The sequence below is a fragment of the Sarcophilus harrisii genome, chromosome 2 (assembly GCF_902635505.1).
Source record: "Sarcophilus harrisii chromosome 2, mSarHar1.11, whole genome shotgun sequence".
NCBI lineage: Eukaryota > Metazoa > Chordata > Mammalia > Dasyuromorphia > Dasyuridae > Sarcophilus > Sarcophilus harrisii.
Genome location: NC_045427.1, coordinates 436911948 through 436936167, shown reverse-complemented (window position 1 = coordinate 436936167; position 24220 = coordinate 436911948). Strand labels below are relative to the sequence as shown.

The following is a 24220-nucleotide window of genomic DNA, read 5'->3' as shown; positions in this document are numbered from 1 at the left end:
ATTTTGATTAATTAATTGCCAACTCCTAGATCTGGCAATCATGGAGATTAACTCTTACAGATGAGAATACTTAGTATTTAAGAAGAACATATTTCTTTGAAATTTCTTAGTGAGTTAGGAGCCAGAACCCTTAGAATAATCTTAGCTTTCCCCTGGTAATACTAGTACTGGCCAATTCCCACTCCCTGGTTAATCTGTGAGGAAATACTCATTGCTATGTAGCTGAACTTGAAGGAAATGAGTGCAGGCCTACCTGAGGCTTGCCATTTCCTTTCCAGACTTCAGCACTGACTAGCTTGCTTGGAACCAGATAAATAAACGCAAAGTTGGTTTCCAAGTTAGAAGATAATGTTTAGGGCTCTTTCTACCCTCTCACATAGAACACAGTACTTATATTGAAGAGGCTGCAGTTATTCAAAAACTGTTGCCAAGGGGGGGCATAGCTTGTGCCAAGAAGCAGGATAAATTGTTATTAATTCTATAAACACCCTGCTTTGGAATGCTGCAACACAATTACTTAAGCCTGACTTAAATAGACATCTCCTACTGCAAGAGGAAAAATAATCTAATTATAAATATTATAGATTACAGAATCTTGGTGGAGTTGCATGACAATTCTACTATAGTATTAAGGTAACTTTGAATAGGACAAGAATGATTATCTCCATTTTACAAAGGAATTGAGGTATTAAAATGGTTCAGTGGTTTTCCCCAGATCACACAGATAATCAGCATCAGAGTTAAAACTTGTTGCCTTTCAAGTGGTTATCACCTGGAATACTGGGAAACTATAGACATATATTTACAGTTCCTAGCATGTAGCACAGTGCCTGACACACAGGAGAAAAGTGCTTAATAAATTTTTATTGATGAACAGTTCTCCCAGCTCTAGCTGCTAGTGCCTTCCCTTCTTGAGATTATCTTCCATTTACTTTGCATTTATTTTGGATATACCTAGTTATTTACATGTTGTTTTTCCCAATAGGATGTGAATTCTTGGAGGATATGGACTATTTCTACCTTTTTTGTATGTTTCCAGGCTACAGCAGAGTACTTGCCACAAAGTTAAATCCTTGTTGGTTAACTAACTGGCTGATTGTGTCATAGAACTGGGTTTATATGCACCATTGCTATTAAAGATATGTGGAGGCTGTATCCATTAGTTCCAAAGATCTTCTAATTCTGACTTCACTTTAAGGGGGTGCCAGGTATTTTCCTTATAACAGTCCCATGGGGTAGGCAATTCAATTCAAATAAACAATTGGGGACTATGCCAGACTTTTAAGAAACAAAGTCAAAAGACAAACACTCCTTGCCTTCAAGTACCTTACTTCTCTTGGGCACTTGAAGGAGGAATATAACATTCTCAATAATCACTAAGCACAAATATATGTAAAATAATGGATTTTGAACATACTTCTAGCCATAAGGATCAGGATAGTACAGGCCTGGTATAAGAACTAAATCTGGAAGGGAAATACAGAAAAGGCAAAAGTGAGAGCATTCCAGGCTGGAGGGATAGTCTTAAAAAAGCATGCAGGCAGAAGATGGAATTCCATGTGGGAGATCAGATTGACTTTTAAAAAAATTCTTGGAGGGAATATTTTGTTTCACTCAAAATTCTGATATCATCTATACCTTTTCTAAAGTCACTGATAAAAAAATTTTTCAACAATAAAGGGATAATCACATATCTCTGGAAATTTCCATTACAGGCCTCCTGTCATATTGGCATTAAATCATTAACAACTACTCTTTGAATTTGGTGACTCAACCGGTTCTTAATTCATTTCATTCCAGTATCATCTAGCTCATATTTCCCCATCTTTTATTTAAGAATAGTCTGAAATGGTACCTGGAATTTGAAAACAGAAGACCTGGTTTCAAATATACCAGTGTTTATACTATTTTTGTGTCTTTGTGTAAGGAAAAGATGACCATCTCAATTTTACAAAGGAGGACATTGAGAATGCCAAAAAAGTTCAGTGACTATTCAAATCATACATATAATCAACATCAGAGATTTCAGTACAGATCTTATTATCCCAAGACTCCTTTTTTACTACATTTTGCCTTCAAAAAAATTGTATGCTCCTTAAAATTAACTTCTTATCCATGGGGCCTGCAACTGAAAAAAAATCCCTTTCATGTTCTTATTTTTCAATGATTTCTTTTCTTCTCTATGTTTCTGTCTCTTATTATTCCTTAAGTCCTCATTCATTCACAAATATTATTGATCTTACTTTACAAATGAGAAAATAGTACAGAAAATTTGGGTAAGTGGCTGGTCTTAAAGCTATAACTAGAATCATTCTCACAGAATCATAAAATCTCACATGTGAAGGGACCTCAGAGTTTATCTAGCCTAATTTATATCTGAACAAGAATTCCTATTGTAATACTCCGAGTGAGTTTTCATTCAGTCTCCTTTTGAAGACCTCCAAAAAAGAATTTCCTTCTTTCTGAAGAAGACCATTCAACTTTGTGATTGCTCAAATTGTGAGGAAGTTTTTTTTCTTTACTCAGACCCCAAATCTGCTCCTTTTCCATTCCATTTCTTTTCCCTGGGGCAAAACAAAGTCGGGTTAATTGTTCTTCTACAGGTGACCTACCTAGTACATACTTGTCCTGTTATTTCCAAGTTAATTTCTTCAACCAATCCCCCTATCACATGGATTCCAATCCTGTTCTGACCCTCTTTATCTTTCTTTGAATGATCATGATTACCTCATACTCATTTATGTCATCTATGCCTTTTCTAAAGTCACTGATAAAAAATATTCAATAATAGAGGGGTAACCACAAATCTCTGGAATTTTCCATTACAGACCTCTTGTCATGTTGACATTGAACTATTTTTTTTTAGAAAGTATGGAGAGAGACACTTTAATTTATTTGTAATTTTTTGGTCAAATTACTACTGGTAATTCCTTTTCACATTGTTTCTTTTCCATCAAAATAGGTCATTATATATTTTTAAAGCTTTTTATTTTCAAAATATATGCATAGAAGGGCAGCTAGGTGGTGCAGTAGGTAGAGCACCAGCCCTGAAGTCAGGAGTACCTGAGTTCAGATCTGGTCTCAGACACTTAACTCTTCCCTGGGTAAGTCACTTAACCCCAATTGCCTCAGCAAACCTTGTATTCCAATTTTTTTCTCCCTCCCTTCTCCCTGCCCCTCCCCTAGTAGACAAAGAATTTGATATATTAAACATGTGCAATTCTATACCAATTTCCCCAATTATCATTCTGTAGAAGAAAAATCAGATGAAAAAGGGGGAAAAAAGTGAGAAAGAAAACAAAATGCAAACAAACAACAACAAAAAAGTGGAAATACCATGTTGTGATCCACACTCAAACCCCACAATCCTCTCTGGATATAGATGGCTCTTTTCATCACAAGATCATTGGAACTGTCCTGAATCATCTCATTGTTAAAGAGAATCACTTGTATCAGAATTGATCACTGTATAATGTTGCTGATGCTATGTACCATTTTTTCCTGGTTCTACTCATTTCACTTAGCATCATTTCATGTAAGTCTCTCCAGGCCTTTCTTTTCTTTTCTTTTCTTTTTTTTTTTTTTTTTTTTTGACATTGAACTATTAACAACAGTCTTTGAACCTGATATTTAACAAGTTCCTAATTCATCTCTTTTTCCTTCTCAATATAATAGTCATACTGCTATCCTATACCCTGTGATGTAACCTAGCAAAATGATTTCTTGTTATCTGTGATGCTAAGGTCTTTGATGCGGATGGGTCAGGATCAATTGGGGTTGCTCAGGAAATTTCAGGGAGCAAGATGGCTCTCATTGAAGGCAGATTTTAATGTGAACAGTAAGGTAGGCTTACTTCTTAAGGGATCAGCAGCTAGACAAAGGATACTGTATTTAGACCAGTTTGAGGGCCAGATGTCACAGATTAAATTCTAAAGTGAGCTGTTAACCACAATGAACAGAAAAACAAGATGCAATTGCCCAGCCAGCCAGGTACAGGGTACTTGAGTCATGATAAGTGTTTCAAAGAACTAGGGTTGTTAACATGGTTGGTCACACATTCCCCAAGTCTTAAAAAATAGTTTTTGTTATTGGGCAAAATTTCTGTTGTTACTACCTAAGTTCTCCACAGGACAGTGTGCAAGGCAAAGTCTAAAGCCAATTCCATCAATCACGGCATAACTTCAAGTGAAAAAGGCCAGTAAAACAGTGCTTGTCCTGCTGAGGAAAAACTGAATGTTCAATCAATTGGCTCTGATTCCTTGGGGAAGAAATTTGATGTAATAAAAAGCATACAAGATTGAATTCAGACTCAAGTCCTGCTTTTCGAATTCATTCAGTCTCAAGATGCATGACTTTATACAAGCTAGCTAACCTTCCTGAGCTTAAATTTATCCATTAGTGAAGATATTAATATGTCATCTATTTAAACCAGATCATACTTACCTACCACCTCTATGCCTGGCATATATTGTATAGTTAGTCTTTCAGCTAATTTAATCTGTCACAAAACATTTATTATATTAATTGGTTGCTATGTGCCAAGCAATAAAGAATAAAGATAAATAAAATAAGAAAATAAAAATAAAAATATCCCCTCAAGCAGCTTATATTCTATTTAGGAACAAAATGTATCTCAGTTTCTTCAACTACAAAAAAGGCATAAAAATATCAGTTTCTACTACGAAGGCTTATGAAGATCAAATGAAATGCTATTTATAAAAAGTACTTAGAACAGTGCCTGGAATATAATAGTTACTATATGAATGTTTATTCCCTTATCCTTCCTCTATCAATTTATCATATACATATATGATATATGCATTTATATACACATATTACATGTAAATACAATATGTTTATGTATATATGTATAATTTAAAACTGCATTAAGATTTTTCTATACCCTATGTATACACATACAAGGTGTAAGTTAGTAAGTTAGTGGAGAACAAGAAAGGGGAATTTGACCTGAGTCTTGAAAGGAAGGTAGGAATCAGAGGTGAGGAACATGCCAGATGTGGGGGATGGCTCATGAAAATGCATAGAGTTGGGAGTATATGTGAAAAAATAGTAAAGAGGCATTGTAGCTGGATTTTAGGGTCCATTTATTTGTAAGGTAGGCATAGCAAGTGTCATCATTTCTACTTTTCAGATAAGCAAACAGGCACAAAGGGCCAAATGACTAGTTATGAATTCTGCATAGTCACAAGATTCTGAAAACAAAAAGAATTTAAAGATTTTTTTAGTTCAGGGCTTCTTCATCTGGAGTCCATAAACTTTTTAAAAATATATTCTGACAGATATAATTCAATACATTTGGTTTCCTTTGCAATCTTATGTCTTTTATTTTATGCATTTAAAAATGTTATTCTGACAATGTAGATAGACTTCACCTGACTGCCAAAGGGCCCCTGCTTTAATCCATTGCTTTAATTTCATTTTCCATCAAAGGAAGAAAGATTTGCCCAGAGTCACACATGTAATAAATAGCTGTGCCAGCATTTAAACCAAGGTACTTTGATTCCAGGGCAGCTAGGTGGAGCAATGGATAGAGCTCTGTATCTGAAATCTGGAAGTCTTCCCTAGTTCAAATCTGACCTCAGATACTTATGAAAATAGCAAACCATTTTTGACTAAGAAAACCCCACACAGATTGCACAGGACTGAACAATAATAACAACCTTAGATTCCAATCCAGTTCCCTTTTTAATGTACCACGTGGAGACTGGATAAGAATCCTAATTTCCTGACTCCTACACCAATACATTCATTCCAGTGAGATACCACTCACGTAAAGCTAATGAGAGATTTCTTTAAAAGAATGATTTTGCTATAAATCTCAGCACAAACAAAAATGAGGGATGCATTGGTAGCCAGGATACAGATCACAAGATTATAGGTTGTAGGGTGTAGAGGAATCTTAAAGGTCCTTTAGTCCAAACTTCAATTTTACTAATGAAAAAAATTCTGTCCAGAGAGATCACATCACATATCTAATGTCTTTCTGGTAGCAGAACTCGAATTTGCACCAGGATTCTGTGATTCTAAATTTGTTGCTTTTCCCTCTACACCACCTGGACAAAATTTAATGATGTTCAGGAATAACAATAATTTTTTCAATACAAAATTTAGGGAATAAATGTATCCTAACTTGGAGTGGCAAGAAAGCAAACAAGATTCTCTAATGAAGGAAAATCCCTTTTCCTACTGAAATCATTCTACTCACATATATGGAACTGAAAGTTCCCAAAGAGCTAATGATTTATTCAGCCAAAAATAGTTGAGAATTTTAAATAGATTTTTATTCTAGAGCTATTTATGGATTTTTCTTCTGTCTGAGAACATTAATTCATCAAAATAGATTTTGAAGGTATTTTAACAATCATAGACTTTCCTGAATATCATAAAAATATAAAGCACAATAGAGTGATTGTGATACAATGGAAAACATCCTGGATTTAAAATATAAAGATGAGCTTGGTTTAGATTTTATCTCTGCTATTAATTGTCTGTGTGACTTGGACAAGGGTCTTAATTCACTAAGTTTTTTCTTCTGGAAAATGAGTAAGTAGAACCAATTGTAATCCCTTTCAGATCTAAATTTTTCATCTTTCTTGATTCCATTTTCTGCTCTCATATTCAAATCTGCAAATATCTCAAACAGCTATGCATTATGCCCTGTGTTAGACACTAAGAAAAACTGAAGTCTAGATAAGACATACCTCTATTCTTGTGAAATCCATCATCTACTAGAGGAATAAGAAAGAAACATTACCAAACAGTAAACAATGAGTGTATTACAAAGTTATAAAATAAAGAGTTATATTAGGTCTGAGGGAGAAGGTCACTATTGACCAGGAATCAGAGAAGATGTCCCAGAGGAGATAGCCAGAGATATGAGCTTACAAAGACTGAAAAGAATTTAGAATGCAAGATATCAGGAAGAGAAGGTAGAAGGCTAGCTAACACAAATCTTGTTCTCTTTACAGCTATTTTAAGGATCACAGCATCACCCTTGTTTCTTTTGAGTTCATTTCCTTCATCTTAGGGATCATTCATTTGGTCCACAAACAATCATTAGCAACCTATTGATCAGAGAGACCTATGATGCAGAGATATACAAGGTTTAAGTAAGATCCAATCCTTTCCCTAAAAGAACTTAAAATCTAGAAGAAGAATAAGGAATAACCAGAATACACAGTTACTTGAAAAATACATTAGAAAGATCCATAAGAGAAACAAAAATGGCGTGTGCGTTCTGAAGGGGAAAGTTGTTGCTAATAGAAAGTTTAGGGAATGCTACCAACTGAATTAATTAATTAACTGAATTAATATTCAGTAGTTGGAATTCCAGAGTTCTAAATTTATTTAGTAGGCAAGAAGGAGCTACTGAAGAATTTTGAGAAGCAATATGACATGGCTAGATCTATGGATAAGAAAATTGATCGGCAGTGGCATTAATGATGGTTTAAAGTGGGAAGACAGTAGACATTTGAGCGAGCTTTTAGAAAGCTATTGGAATAGTCCAGGCAAAAAGCAAAGAAAGCCTATACTAGAAGAAATATATATAATATTTACTCTAAATATAAAAATAACAAGACTGTAACTGATGGGGAAGAAGGAGTGATGAAAAGGAAATCATAAGATGCAGTGTCCAGGTTGAAAACATGGAAGTCTGGATATATAAGTTATGACAATGACAGAAATAATGAAGTCAGAAGGAACTGATTTTGAAGGAAAAATAATAAATTAATTGAGAAAAAATTAAATAATGTATTTTATTCAAGAGTTTTACAAGATAGTCATAACACTTATTCTTATAAGTGTTAAGCGAGGGGCATAAAAATGTATTCATTAGAGAGAATTCTGTGAACTGCAGAAGTCATACAAGGCTTTCTGGATTGTGCTTTAAAGGATGACTAAGACTTAACTAAATGAAAAGGACAGGAATTGGGTAACTTATATGCTAAGGCAGTGAAATGAGCAAAGGTGCCTTGGCACAAACATTCATACCAATATGGCACAGTATGCAAAGCACTCTATCATAAAATATTATCATAAGGTTGATGAGACTGATTAGGTAGAATGTAAGGCCAAGAATTTTGAATATATGTCCAGTAATTAATGAGAAATCCTTGAAAACTTTTAACAATTATTCTGCTTTTTCAATAGAAAGATATCTTTATTTGGAATCCAAATACCTGAGCTCTTTTGGACAAGTCACTTCCCTTCTCAATATCAATTTCTTCAACTATAAAACAAAGTCTTGGAAAAAATAATATTAGCTACCATTAATACAGTGCCTTGAGATGTACAAAGCATTTTACATTACAATAGAATCTCATTTTATCTTTGCAACTATCCTGAGATGTAGGTGCTATTTTTGTTCTCATTTCACACATGAGGAAACTAAGACAGATATTAAAGTCACTTGCCCAGGGTGACCTAGATAGTAAAGAACTGAGGTTATATTGAACTCAAATCTTCCTAACTCTAAGTCCTGCTTTCTATCAACTTTACCATCTAGCTGCTTGCTGACAATCTAAAAAATGATGTGATTCTACAATAAATGTAGTACTTTAAATTGATTGATAGGTAAGACTATACAGGTGGGCTATAGGGTGTATTTTTTTTTCTTCCTCTAACTCTTTGTCTCCCTTCCTCTTAATAATCTCCCTTTCTCTGATTGGTGAGCAGAGAATGAAAAGCAGAGAACTTCTCCCAAAAACTCCATTTAAGGAGGGTATCCAGATCAGCTACTTCCACGTGAACTTCTCTAGATTTCATCATACACCTCCCTTTCTGCATCCTTTCATATACATTGTCTTCCCCATTATATTATTAAACTCCTTGAAGGCAAGGATTATATTCTGTCTTTTGTTGTATCTCCATCACTGAGCAAAGTGTTTAATACATAGTAGGCACTTAGTATAAATATTTCCTAACTGATCAAAGAAACTCACAAAGATCATAAGCACATGATACCAGGGTTGTCATCTGCCTCAGTAGGAGTGTCTGCACTATCTAAATCTTTAATCTTTAAAGCATTAAGTTAATAACAATTCACACTGTTATACAGTATCTCAAAAATCTCAAGAAAGATTTACACTTTAGCAGCTAAGATTTTGAGGATGCCCTTCCTACCTTAAAGTTCAAACCCCACTTTCTTCACAAGCTCAAAAGATTGTATGAGTAAAATTACTCAAGTTTTACAGATGAGGAAAATGAGGCTGAGAGATGAAGGAATAGATCCACAATCACAAAACTAGTAAGAGAGTCAAAAGCTCCAGCTCTAGGCTCCTCTATCTTAGTTTAGAGCTTTTATTCCAATCTTGTTCATTTATATTCTTTGAAAAGGGTAGGTTAGAGTCTCAACACCTATCAGGAAGGCTACTTCTCCTGGGAACCAGGATAGAAATAAGATCACTAAGTGAAATATGAAACAGGATGGTGTGGAAAGAACCTTGAATTTGGTGTCAAAGGACCTGGGGTCAAATCTTTTCTCTGTAATTTACTCTCAATTATGTGACTTTTTGGTTTCTCTGGACCTAAGGTGTCTTGGTCTCAAAATTAGGGAATCAGTCAAGATAGGTTTGAAACACTCTTCTAACTCTAAATCTGACAGTTCCATTAAAAAAAATAAGTTTCCATTAGAAAGTCTTCCTGATTCCTACGAGCTCATGAATATTAAAAATATTTTCCCTCCCTTTAAAAAAAAATAGTAACTCATTCCAAAGGGTAACAATGCAAAAGTTATTTTCTCTCTTAATATATGAAATGGCTACTTTCACATAATATATAGCTGATCTGTCCTCCCAAAGAAATGTATGAGGTCTTCATTTTAAAATATATTTTATACCTTGTTTACTAGGACTTAGATATCTCCAGAGTTCTATCCTTGTCTTCATTTCTCACCAAATAAATGCCAGACCTAACTTTTAAGTGTTACCTCTTTATGAGACTGGATAATAGTTAGAAATGTAACTAGCAGCAACAACGCTTGCCTAGCTCTAACTTTCTAATTCTCGGATAGAAAACTTCATTCGAAAAATATTGAAACAATCCTATCAGAAATTCTAATTATGCCGTTATTCATTGAATCATTTTCTTGACACTGGTATATAGTTTGGGGGAGGGGAACAGAACAAGAAGAGGGAATTTCCTTCTTTAGCCATAAATTGTATGCAAATAGGGTTACGTTTCTGGCAGTCTGCTTGGGAGTGAGTGTGTCTTCCATGAGCTAACCGTACTCACAGCTCCATTGGGAGGCTGCTCCTTTAATTCACCAACCGAAAAGTGGAAAAGGCTGCCTGGAGGCATCCCATTACAGGGGAATGAGCCAAGGATCAGGACTGCTATATAAACCCAGCAAAAGCTGGATGTATTGGCTGCAGCCTCCCCTGCTGTCAAACTTCTCTTGCACACACACTCTCTCTCACACATACACACATACACATGCTCAACTCAAACACACACTGATCTCAGAGTATAAAGAAAACTTTACTGTTTTGACAAGAGGAGAGCAAGAAGGTGGGAGACTGCTTGCTAACTTTATTTATTTAATGAGGCCGTTCACTGTAGGATCTAACTTATATTCAAGTCTGGAAGGTAAGCTCATTCCATCATTATTACCCAAAAAAATCACGTGTTTATATGTGTGTGTGTATGCATTTGATAAAATGAGTTTAAATGTATCATTCATGAACTTAAAAAAAAGTTTCTGTAGAATTATATTTTTAACTATAAGAATTGTTTTTTTAGGAGCCCTTTTTAGTGTAAATTATGAAAGTGATGTTTAACAGGGTTTTGTTTTGGGTTTTTTAAGTTTTCATTTTTTTTCTTGGTAATTTCCCTAGTTCCATATCAAAGAAAAGCATCATTTCTTTAGCACTTTTCAGCAAGGAAGGAAGGGAGGGAGGAGGGAGGAGGAGAGGATGAAGGAAGGGAGGGATGGAGAGAAGAAGGAAGGATGGGAAAGAAGGAAGAAAAGAAGGGAAGGAGGGAGGGAGGGAGAGAAAGGTAGGAAGGGAGGGAGGAAAGGCGAGAGGGAGGGAAGAAAGGAGAAAGGGAGGTAGGAAAGGAGAAAGGGAGGAGGAAAGGAAAGAAGGAAGAAGGGAAAAAGGAAGGGAGGGAGGAAAAAATGAAAATAATGACAGATCTAGGCAATGAATGACTGTTGAAACTTTGATGGAACCAAGTATAGAATCAATTCTAAAAGAATAAGTAAATATAATAGTTCAGAGTTTTCTGACCCATTAAGTCTTGATTAAATGATGCTACTCTAAAGATTTCCAATAAAGTTGTTTAATATGTAGTGCCTATAAGTCCAAAGCTTCTATTGCTGATATAATCCTTCTAGTTTCTCTCTCACCTAAAACTTCTGCTCAGCTTTGAGATTCCCACTTCTATCTGAATTGTGGCTAGGACCCAAAAAGAGATTCTTAATTCTACTCATGAGCTGCTAACGAGGTCTTTTACTTCTTCAAAGTTTGTCCACATTTGCTCTCAATCCAAAAGTCAAAAGACCTATCTTATCCAACCCCCTTCCTTCCCTCCCCCTGCCATGCCCTTTTTTTACTTGTCTATTTTTTGAGGGTTTCCAGCTCTATGGGCTGGACCTAGATGGATCTGTGTCTGTATGTGTGTGTGTGCTAGACATGAATGATACCAGGCTGGCGGAGGTCTTGGAAAAGGTGGTTGTAGCACAAAGCTTTGTTTAAACAGCTGACTTCAAGACTTTACTACCTTAATAGCATTTTTTTTAGTTACCACTTTGTGGGCTATGATGCTGAGCTCCTGCTTCTGGGAACACTCAGGCTTGTTTTCTTTGCTTGTAAAGACATTCAATCCAAAATGACATTTACTAAATGGGATAGTCCTTGGTAGTTCAGTGGGAAAGCATTATATTGTATGTGAGACCCAGGCAGAGAACCCTGAGGTAAAATAAATGTGTCTCTGTCTTTTTTTTTCTTTTATGGAGTTTCACCATATGTACTGGATGAATAAAAACTGCTTGCAGAAGACAGCTTTTCACTTATCCAGGCAATTAGTTAGGTCCTGTTTGGAACTCTGTAGTTTGACTGGGTAGTGTTTTGGGGGCTTGCCCAGGCTTTGGAAGACTGAATAAATTAGTGGAAAGTATGCTGGCATCCTTTGCCATCTGAATCCCTTTGAAAACTATTTTATTGTAGGGTCCCCCCCCCTCCCCAGCTTTTGAGAATGGAGTGAAGCGTCTTACATGGTTGTTTTGTGTATTGAATTTTCTTGGCTTCAGGGCACACATTAATAGGATACCTAGTGCTTTCCTCAAGAGTGAGTTGGGTCAGGATAAAAGATTGATGAATATAGCAGTGGTCAACTATAAAGAAAGGCTGTTTGAAAAAAAAAAAGAAAGAGAGAAAGAAAACCCATAGTTCCTTGCTTTCTGTAATATCTGAATACACTGCCTAATTATTAAAGCCTGACCTTCTGCTTGTGTTCTCTATACCCATAGTCTTACTAAAATTTCACGTGCAATAATCCTTCAGGTTACCATGAGTCAGAAGGGGCACAAGGAGACATGCATATGCACTTGATCCTACATGATGCATTCATCTCAGTAACTTACTATTCATCCATTAGATCATTTCCTCATTAATTTAAACCTCAGGAAATAGACTGTTCAAGACAGGAGTCTTAATCCCAGACACACAAGTTACCTTATTAATGGCAATGTTTCCTTCTGTGGGAAAGAGACAACAGACCTTGCATTTAACAACAACAACAACAACAACAACAACAAAAATGAAATAGCTGCTAGTTTTGGGACTTCAGGAAGAGTTCTCTACCAATTACAAAGTGTGATCAGATAGCCTGAGGATATCCTGATAGCTATCAAAAAAGAGGAAGATTACTTCCTCTATTCTCCTTCCCAAATGAAACTTCACAAATGCATACCCAATTTATGATAGCCATATACAGTCCACTTTTTAACATGACTCTCTTAAACAATCAGGAGACATGGTTCCAGTCCTGACACTGTCCCAAAGTACTGGCCTAACCTTCAGTGATTCATTTCATCTCTCTATGCCTTCATTTCCAGAGCTGAAAAATGATGCTAAGGCCTTTGCTTTCCTACTTGGGATCATAAGATTTACAACTGAAAAAGGCTATTATAAATCATCCAGCCAAACTCCTGAATTTTATAAATAAGGAAACTGAGGTCCAAAGTAGGGGAATGACCTTATTCAAGTAGTAAAAGTAATAAATAAATAAAAGAGCCAGGATTGAAATCAGAATGGAGCCAGATCCTCTGCCTCCTTTTCACAACACTATGCTGCTTCCCCATGGTCATATCTGAAGAGTCAAAGGAAATAATAAAGACAAAAATATAATAGAAGTTCTAAAGGCCCTTTGCAAAATTTAATTTTTATTCCTCAAAATACATGCTAAATATCAATAACTATAACTACTCATATTGTATAGGACTCTACGGTTCATCATAGTAATCCTGTGAAGTAGCTAGCATTATGATTACATCCATTTGACAGATAAGTAAACTGAGGCTCTGAGAAGCAGTAATTTACCCATGGTCACCCACCTTGTAAATGTCTAAGATAGAATTTAATAGAATCATTGGATTTAATGTTGGAAAAGACTTTAACCTTCATTCTACAGATGAGGAAGCTGAGATCTATGTGTTAGTAAAGTGATTTTTCCAAAGATTCAGGAGCAAAGTAAAGTTCAAATCCAGATCTTTTAACTGCATGTCTTTCCATTGTTCCTCCAAGGAAGTCTTTCTCTATTGTTTATTTAATTTGGGGAAACGTTTTTTAAAAAGAAACAAAAATCTTGATCAGTAAATTTTTTCACACTAATGGCAATCTCAGAGGCCCACAATGTGGAAGTGCTTATTTAAGGATAATTGTGAGGTAAAATGAATTAATATATGTGAGAAGTTTTATAAGTCTTGGAGCACTATATAGATATTAGATATGAATATAAGCCTCATGCTAAGAGTAAATAATAATTATAATTAAAAGGCAGCTTGGTTTAACTGTCTTGAGGGTCACAAAGGCTTGAGTGTGGGTCCCACTTCTGATGTGGGCTGGCAGTATGACCCTTCAATACAGCTCACTTAGCAACTCAATTCTCCGGGTAAATCTCTAAGACTGTAAGTTTCAGAGGAAATGTGGATATGCCTAGTTGGAAGACACTGCTCATTCATTGCTCTTCAGGCACTCCCTATGCTGATGAAATCCCAGGTCTAGGCATAAATAAGAATAGGATAAATTTCGTGTTTATATAGTACTATAAATTTCATATAGAACTTTCCTCACAAAAAAAAAATTTTTAGATATGTAGTCTGCGCATTATTACTATTACTTGACAGATGAGCAAACCGAGGCTAAACAAGATTAAGTGTCTTGTCCAAGGTCATAGGTTATTAAAGAAGAATGAAACTTGTGAGTTTCCCTTTAGCCATTCTGAACTCATCTAGAATTGCAAATAGTGGTATCCGGTATTGCAGAGGCTATTCAGTAGGATTGGCTCAGGGACAGAGGATTACTAGGAGAGGACAGGATCTTAGTACTTTTGCAGAATGACTCTGCTTACTATCACCTTACACTGATGTTTGTGGAAGGTGGGGTTAGTTTGGTCTAACTCAGTCTGGAGATAGGAAAAGTTCAAATTATAATGAAATTAATTGGTACAGTCAGTCAGCTAAATTTCAGTCCTGAAAAGCAAGTATTAAGCTAAAAATATTTTAAAGATTTTTTACAGGAGGACAGAATAGGAAAAATAAATTATTCTGTGCCTTTCCTGAAACGATCAAATTTGAAAAATGGTTAATTTATTTGTTGGAGAAAACACAGTTAATGGATTCCTCAGTCTCAAGCAAGAGAGAGGTCAGAATGAAAGTGGAAGGACCTCACTTAAGAACCAAGCCTCTAATAGTTACAGCTGAATTAGACAGGTTCTTATAGAATCCACTGCCATCTACCCACCAATTTATCTCCTCCCAGCTCATTCCCTTTCAGTCAGGCCACCAGTTATTGCAGGGAATCCCTTTCAATCCATTCCCCAGCCAACTGAAACACCCTCTACATGTGGGAAAAATTAGCTTTTGGGCTGCCGTCCAAAGAGTAAAATCCCCCAAAGAGTGAAGGAGCTCACTTCTGCAAGGGGGTTAGAAGTGGGGAGGGGAGACTGGGATTAGGGTAGAAGCAGCTATAATCACATTGTTCAGGATGTAAGGAGCTTTTGCAGAGAAAAGAAACATTATGAAGGCAATTCTTTCCTTTGACCAAAAGGAATAAAAAATATGTTGGATCTATTGAATCATTCTAATATTATTTATTAGAAATGGGGAAGAGCAGGAAGAGGAGCAAGAATCTTCCCTATAAACCTATTTATCATCAAAGATTAAAATTCAACATGTTTCTTTTCAGTTATTTTCTATTACCTCACCCTCAATTTCTATCACCCTCAATCAGGCAGAAAGCCAAAAGAATTCTCCCTTACTGTGCCATTCTGTAGTAAGTTAAATCCCTCCTTTAACCTTCATGCAAATGAAAATTATTTCTCCTATTTCTGGTCCTCAGTTTCCTCATCAACAAAATGGGGAAAATATTTTCCTTACCCATCTAAGAGATTTACAGGAAATATTTGATAGGATCATTACAGTATATTCTTTGGCACAAGGGCTGATCCTTTGGGTATAGGGGGGAGATATGATTGCAAATGAAGATGATGTAAAAAAAGATATCTGTTTGTTGTTGTTCTTGTTGTTTGGTTGATTTAAGTCATGCCCTATTCTTCATGACCCCATCTTGTGTCTTGGCAAAGATACTTGTGATTTGCGATTTCCTTCTCCAGCTCATTTTAGAGATGAGAAAACTGAGGCAAACAGGGTTAAGTGACTTACCTAGGGTCATTCTACTAGTAAGTGTCAGAGGTTGGTTTTGAACTCAGTTCTTCTTGACTCCAGACCCAGGGCTATATCCACCATACCAATAAAAGATCTGTGTGTTATTAATATCATTATGTTTTTGATTTACTTGTGAGTGGAAAGTTTTAAAGGTTAATTCATTTTAAGTCAATGATAACAATAGGTGAAATTTCTAGAGCACTTTAAGGTTTGCAAATCCCTTTACAAATCTGATCTCATTTTGCTCCTCACAACAACCTTGTGAACTAAGTGCTACAGTATTATTACTAATTGGGAACATTGAGAATTTTTGTGATTAAATGACTTATCAGAGTCATTTAGTATTATAACTGCAATTTATTTATTTTTTGCTGAGGCAATTGAGGTTAAGTGACTTGCCCAGGGTCACACAACTAGGAAGTATTAAGTGTTTTGAGGTCAGATTTGAACTCGGGTCCTCCTTCCTGACTTCTGGGTCGCTGCTCTATCTACTGCACTATCTAGCTGCCCCTTATAACTGCAATGTATATCCTGATCTCCTAATTAAAGTCATCATTCTATTCTACTACAGTTTGCTGCCTCTCAGCTACTGGATTCAGAATCTTGACATTTTCTCTAATTCACAAGTCCTGAATTGTGCTACTTTCAAGCAGACTATATAACCTGTTATATATTCCCCAAACTCCACCTGGTCTTACAGTTTCATGGGAAATGAAACATTCCTTTTCCTAATGTGTTCTTACTGAAGCTTCTATTACTTTTTACTCACTTGGAAAGGCATTGTCCTCAAGTTATGCCTTGCTCCTGACTTCTTATCCAGAAAATCTTTCATCTACACTAAGGGTTCTTAAAATAAAGGATTGACAGAAGAAGTAGGAGGAAACCAGAAACTTGGATAAGAAAAAATAATAGCATCTTTATTTTTATTTGTAATCTCAGGTATTGTCTTTTATGCATTCAAAATATTCTTTTGAGAAGAGGGCCATGAGTTTCATCAGACTGCCAAAAGGGTCCTTAGCATTAAAAAAAAATTAAGAACCTTGCTCAAGAAGTATAGAATTTTAAATCTAGATACAATCTTTTTTTATTTTTTTTTTATTTACAAGGTATATGCATGGGTAATTTTTCATCATTGACCCTTGCAAAACCTTCTGTTCCAACTTTTCCTCTCCTTCCCCCCACCTCCATCCCTAGATGGCAGGTAGACCTATACATGTTAAATATGTTAAAGTATATGTTAAATGCAATATATGTATACATATTTATATAGTTATCTTGCTGTACAAGAAAAAAAATGGATTTAGAAAATAAGGTAAAAATAGCCTGAGAAGGAAAACAAAAATGCAAGCAGACAATAACAGAAAGGAATAGAAATGCTCTGTTTTGGTCCACACTCATTTCCCATAATTCTTTCGCTGGGTGTAGCTGGCTCTCTTCATTATTGAACAGTTAGAACTGGTTTAGTTCATCTCATTGTTGGAGAGAACCACGTCCATCAGAATTGATCATCATATAGTATTGTTGTTGAAGTGTATAATGAGCTCCTAGTTCTGCTCATTTTATTTAGCATCAATTCATAAAAGTTTCTCCAGGCCTCTCTGAAATGATCCTGTTGGTCATTTCTCACAGAACAATAATATTCCATAACATTTATATGCCACAATTTATTCAACCATTTTTCAATTAATGGGCATCCATTCAGTTTCCAATTTCTAGCCACTACAAAGAGGGCTGCCACAAACATTTTTGCACATATAGGTCCCTTTCCCTTCTTTAAGATCTCTTTGGGATATAAGCCCAGTAGTAATACTGCTAGATCAAAGGGTATGCAGTTTAATAACTTTTTGAGCATAGTTCCAAATTGCTCTCCAGAATGGTTGGATGAATTCACAACTACACCAACAATGTATCAGTGTCCCAGTTTTCCCACATGCCCTTTAACATTCATCATTATCTTTTCCTGTCATCCTAGCATTTGAGAGGTGTGTAGTGGTATCTCAAGAATTGTCTTAATTTGCATTTCTCTGATCAATAATGATTTGGAGCACCTTTTCATATGGCTAGAAATAGTTTCAATTTCTTCATCTGAAAATTGTCTGTTCATATCCTTTGTCCATTTATCAATCGGAGAATGACTTGATTTCTTATAAATTAGAATCAATTCGCTATATATTTTGGAAATGAGGCCTTTATCAGAACCTTTGACTGTAAAAATGTTTTCCCAGTTTATTGTTTCCCTCCTAATCTTGTCACCACTACTTTTGTTTGTACAAAACTTTTTAACTTGATATAATCAAAATTATTTATTTTGTGATCAATAATTATCTCTAGTTCTTCTTTGGTCACAAATTCCTTCCTCTTCCACAGGTCTGAGAGGTAAACTATCCTATGTTCCTCTAATTTATTTATAATATCATTCTTTATGCCTACATCATGAACCCATTTTGACCTTATCTTGGTGTACGGTGTTACATGTGGGTCAATGCCTAGTTTCTACCATACTAATTTCCAATTTTCCCAACAGTTTTTGTCAAACAGTGAATTCTTATCCCAAAAGCTGAGGTCTTTGAGTTTTCCAAACATTAGATTATTATGGTTATTGACTATTTTGTCCTGTGAACCTAACCTATAGCACTGATCACTTGGTCTATTTCTTAGCCAATACCAAATGGTTTTGGTGATCACTGCTTTATAATGTAGTTTTAGATCTGGCACAACTAGGCCACCTTCATTTATTTTTTTTTTCATTAGTTCCTTTGAAAGTCTTGACCTTTTGTTCCTCCAGATGAATTTTGTTGTTATTTTTTCTAGGTCATTAAAATAGTTTTTTGGGGGTCTGATTGGTATAACACTAAATAAATAGATTAGTTTAGGTAATATTGTCAACTTTATTATATTCACTCAGCCTATCCAAGAGCACTTAATATTTTTCCAATTGTTTAGATCTGTCTTTATTTGTGTGGAAAGTGTTTTGTAGTTTTGCTCATGTAGTTCCTGACTTTCCCTTGGCAGCTAGATTCCCAAATATTTTATACTATCAACAGTTATTTTAAATGGATTTCTCTTTGTATCTCTAGCTGTTGGATTTTGTTAGTGATATATAAGAATGCTGAGGATTTAGGTGGATTTATTTTGTATCCTACAACTTTGCTAAAGCTGTGGATTATTTCTAATAGCTTTTTAGTAGAATCTCTGGGGTTCTCTAAGTATACCATCATATCATCTTCAAAGAGTGATAATTTGGTTTCCTCATTACCTACTCTAATTCCTTTAATCTCTTTTTCATCTCTTATTGCCAAAGCTACCATTTCTATATTGAATAGTAATGGCGGTAATGGGCAACCTTGTTTCATCCCTAATCTTTTTGGGAATGGTTCCAGTTTATCCCCATTACATGTGATGCTTACTGACGGTTTTAAATAGATGCAACTGACTATTTTAAGGAAAAAGTCCATTTATTCTTATACTCTTTAGTGTTTTTAATAGGAATGGATGTTGGATTTTATCTAGATACAATCTTAAATGTCCCCTATTCCTCATGAGGAAACTTAGTCAGAGAATGATGGGATGACTTGTTTCACATCATAGAATTTGTTCACTGGATTTGTTCAATGTTCCTTGTCATTGAGAGTTCTCCAAATAGAATGATTTCATTGCATAATATGCACTCTCTGACACTGGAAGGTCACTTGACAAGTAGACCAAAGAGAGAACTTTTATGATGGAAAGGAAGGTAGTCCTCTAGGATACATTCCAAAATCTGATTATTCTATTGCTAATTAAAAAGACCCTAATGAATCATTGACAATTTCTTTACAAAGTGCTTTGCTCAATATGAGATATTCCTTAGCTAGAAGAACAATAGTTGAGAAAGTTTCTTTAATTCTTCCCTTTTTTCTGATTGCTTTGACCTTATTTCTGGATCCCTATAAATTCTACTATGTTGAGGACTACTGAGCAGGTCTGAGGATCCATTCTTCACCTCCTACTTCAACATCTGATTAGACAGATTTGGCTTCCACTAAGCTTCCATGTAAACATTAAGTAAAACCATGGATACCAGTTAATATTCATCCATAACAGAAACATGACTTTAATATAAGCTAAACATAAATGAAAGGTCTTAAGCCTAAGAACAGCATCCCTGAATATGCTTCGGAAATTCATCATCTATATAGCTTCCTAACTGGGCAAATGTTTGCCCCACACATCAGTATTTATAACAGAAGAGCTTTTAATCTCCTAGAGTCCCTGAAATTTCATTAAAATTTTATCCAACAAGGCACCATCAGAGCCTACAGCATATCATGGCACATTACACGTATGTTAGGAACTTGGCAAGAGTGACATCCACCTGGCCCTTGCCTGCCATACATCCTCCGATTAGGTTTCCTCTGAGAGTCTTTCTCATATAGACAGGTGTACATTTATCTGGGTCTCCCTATTCACAAAGGGCCTTTGCATCTTAGAAAACTATGAAAAAGGCTTTCTACATCAGCTGTAGTCTGGACAAGAAAAAACAAAGAAATGTTGGATCCAATTAAGTCTCTGTAACTTTATCCAAAAGTTCATAGAATTCTCAAATATGTATTAAAAGGACTTTTAAAATTCCTGAGTTTAATTCACTTATTTTAATGATGAGGATTTCATAGGCACTGAGAGTACAAATAAATCCATAGCTAAGGGAGAATAAAGAAAATTCCATTAGATCGAGAGTTCTTAATTTTTTTGTGTGAGCTATTGACCCAAATTTTGGCAGACTGATTATAGCTACTATCTATTTTCTTGGAAAATCTTTAAATGAATAAAAAAAACTAGATTACAAAAGAAACCAACTGAATTGAAATGTTATCAAAATATTGTTAAAAGTTCATAAGACATTTAAGAATTATACTAGAGAAATATTTGAATAATATGGCAAAGATAAAGATAATCTTGATTAGAAAATACTTCTGAAAACTATTAAACAATATCTAATAATATCAAGTAATTGGTCTTATAACTAAACCACAGGATATGAGAATTGAGAGATACATAGAATGTTAAAGCTGATAAAGACCTTAGAACAGTAAGAATAGAATCTCAGAACTGGTAGAAACTTTGAATTCTGTATCTGAATACTGGTTCTTCAACTCATTAATTTTCTAACTTTAGACAGGTCATTTAATCTCTTTGTGATTCAATGTCATGTATAAAATGGATAGGACTAGAAAATCCCCAAGTCTTTTCCAACCCTATATCTTATAAATATTTATGCATAAGATTTTCTAATTCATCCAACTAATTTTGTGGATGAATGGACTGAGGCCCACAAAGGTAAAATGACTATGTGAAGTTAGTTCGCCAGTAAAGTAGAGAATAATAGAGAAGTATCAAAGGAGTGGGGAAAGAGTTTAGCACATAAAAATTTTGTGAAGATGAAAATATGGTCCTGAATTAGATGCTGGACCTGGAATCAAAGAGACTCATTTTCCTGAGTTCAAATCTGGCCTCAAACAAACACTTACTAGCTATGTGACCCTGGGCAAGTCATTTAACCCTGTTTTCCTCAGTTCCCTCATCTATAAAATGAGCTGGGCAAGGAAAGGCTAACTATTCCAGGATCTTTGCCAAGAAAATCCCGAATGAGTCATGAAGAATTGGATACAACTAAAACAGCTGAATAACAATATGTGACAGAAAAGTAAATGCACATAAATATGTTTATTAGTTTTTCATTTGTAGACACTTTTTTGAAAAACATTTGTGTTTTACTTCATTATGTAGAGACAGATCATTTCATCAGCAGGAATACTTCTAATTCAAAGGAATAGCTGAAAATGCTAAGCATTTAAGGAGAGTTGCCTTTGTGTTTTAAGTCTCCCATTGAATTCCATAATAAAAGCACATGCTTACGCCTAGCCACTCTCCAAATATGAAGTGATAAGAGTGAGTAGAGGTCAGCTATTTCTCTTTATTTCAAGATCTTTTTCTATCCTCCACAAAAGAGACAGGTACATAGATGAGGGGGGGAGGGGAGGGGAAAGGAAGGGAGAGGAGGAAAGAGAAATTGATTCTGTAACTAGCATAACTGGTCATTTAGTGGTTTTTTTTTCTTCAGTGGCAAGGAAGCTGCTAGCAGCCTTTCCCAGCACCTCCCCTTCTCATACTCCCACTGCCTTAGCATTTATGCATAAAGCAGAGAGCTGAAGGCCAGGTTCCTGCTTCACCCTCTTTATGCTCACAGCAGTGTGGGGTGATGTCATAATAACCAGCAGGAGGCCAAGACAAGCAGTGGAATAGGAAAATGTCTCAAGAGACTGACTTCAAGGAACAGTCCTCGTTCTCCATGGTGCCAATGGGGACAAGCAAAGCGGGCCCTCCTGGTGATTTTTGGAAAGCTAGTACCAAGGACAGAGGATGTCTGGCCAGGGATTTGATGCTGTCTGAATAACCACAGGCAGCTGAAATGCTGGCACAGGTACTTCATGCAGGCAGGCAGGAAGTCACTACCTAGTGAGAGACAGCAAAAGCCTTTGGGGGAAGATTGAGAATAAGTACTCATTCATTCCTTGGGACCATGTGAAACTCATATCCCTGACTGGACTTTCAGGAACAGAAACTGGCAACAACAGGATTGTCCCATGTGGGATAGGAGACTGGAGCAAATTTTAGCCTCCCTGTTTTCAATATTTTTATTCAACTGTAATCAAGAGATAGTGAACTTGAATAGTATAATGGCAAAGGTACAAAACCAGGAGTCAGGAAACCCAGAGGCCCTAGTTCCAATATTTAGTAGCTGTGAGAACATAAGTGATTTAACTTGACTGAGCTTCAGTTTCCTCACTGGAAAATGAAAACAAAATAATTGTTCTGTTTACTTCCTGGCTTGTAAAGAGGAAAGCACTTTATAAACCATAGAGACCTGTAGAAATAGTACTTCTTGTTAATAATGGGCATCAAGATAAAGAGCAGTCTAGAATGTGAGCAATGTTAAGATCCTAACAGTAGAGTAAATAGGGAGTTTAATATACAGAGATGAAGCGACTTTCCCAAGATCACACAAGTCATTAGTGACATAATAAGGGGAAGGAACATTGGGCAGAAAATTGTGAGACCTGTTGCTAACTCATTGTGGATAGGATGAAAGGAAGGAAAGAAGCATTTACTAGGCACCTATTATGTACTGGTGTTTTTGCTAAGCACTTTACAAATATTATTTCATGTGTTCCTCACAACAACCCTGTGAAGGAGGTACTATTATTACTCTTCATTACACAAACAAGGAAACTGAGACAAAAAGAGGTTAAATGGCTTGCCTAGAATCTTACAGCTAGTCAGTGTCTGGAGTCAAATTTGAACTCAGTTCTTTTGCACTCCAGGCTTAAAGATCCATTCTCTTTGCCACCTAACTGCTTATATGAACTTGAACAAATTATTTTATATCTGGGGATCTTAATTTATCCACAAAAGAAGAACTTCCAACTAGAGGATCTCTAAATATCCATCCAGCTATGATATTTCATGGTTTTATGATTATCTGACCTCATTGTTAATTCTTCTGGTTAGCTATTCTGTTGCTTCATTATATCATAGAAGGAACTGAGTTTTCAAATATATGCCACTATATCACAAGCTGACAGATTTTATCAAGCTGAAAATCATAACAACTTATACTTTAATATTTTCCAAGCCCTTTCCTCACAAACATTTGTGGGGAAAAAAATAGTTCAAGTATTATAATCATTTTACAGAAGAGCAAACCAAGGCTGAGAGTTTTTGTATTATTTATTCCTAGTTTTTTTCAATGGTCTAGTTAGACTGGTCTTTTTTTTGTCCCTGATTCATTTCACTCCATTTTCTAATGCTGACCTTTTATACTGGCTTTCCCCATTTACCCAGAACCCATTTCTCCTTGCCTCAACGCTCTTTCCAAACATAGTTTCCTTCAAAATCTAGTTCAAGAGCTAGAACTATCTTTTACATGGAGCTCTTCCTGATCTGACACACTAGATGTATCTTTCCCATTAAAATTACCTCATACTTTTACCATCAAAATCATTCTGCATCAATATTGTATATATTTCGTATATATATCTAAGTGTACGTGTCTCCTCCTTTCCTCTGATTCTGATAGAAGGTAGGCATCTTGAGGACAAGTTACTGTTTTAGTTTTTGGTCTTTGTAGCCCCAACACTTACCTGCCACAAAATAGGTTATATATGTTTTTCAATTATCTAATTGATTCAAATGACTGAAGTGTCTGGGGCAGACTTCAAACCTGGTCTCACCACTCCAAGCAAAGAGATCTTTCCATGAACCTATGCTTCA

At 35.6% G+C, this 24220-nt stretch overlaps 1 protein-coding gene across 8 annotated transcripts in view; it reads left to right on the top strand.

Annotated features, from left to right (window-relative positions):
* The first annotated feature begins 10364 nt into the window (after positions 1-10364).
* The window catches only part of TNC (tenascin C), a 109767-nt gene continuing 95911 nt past the window's right edge, over positions 10365-24220 (top strand). For 6 of the 8 annotated variants that reach the window (XM_031954190.1, XM_031954185.1, XM_031954188.1 and 3 more), the window contains exon 1: positions 10365-10608. The gene's annotated coding sequence lies outside the window, so the exon portion shown is untranslated. Of the gene's footprint in view, positions 10609-22182; positions 22371-24220 lie in introns of those variants that run through there. The other 2 variants (XM_031954189.1, XM_031954183.1) reach the window with 2 other exon arrangements.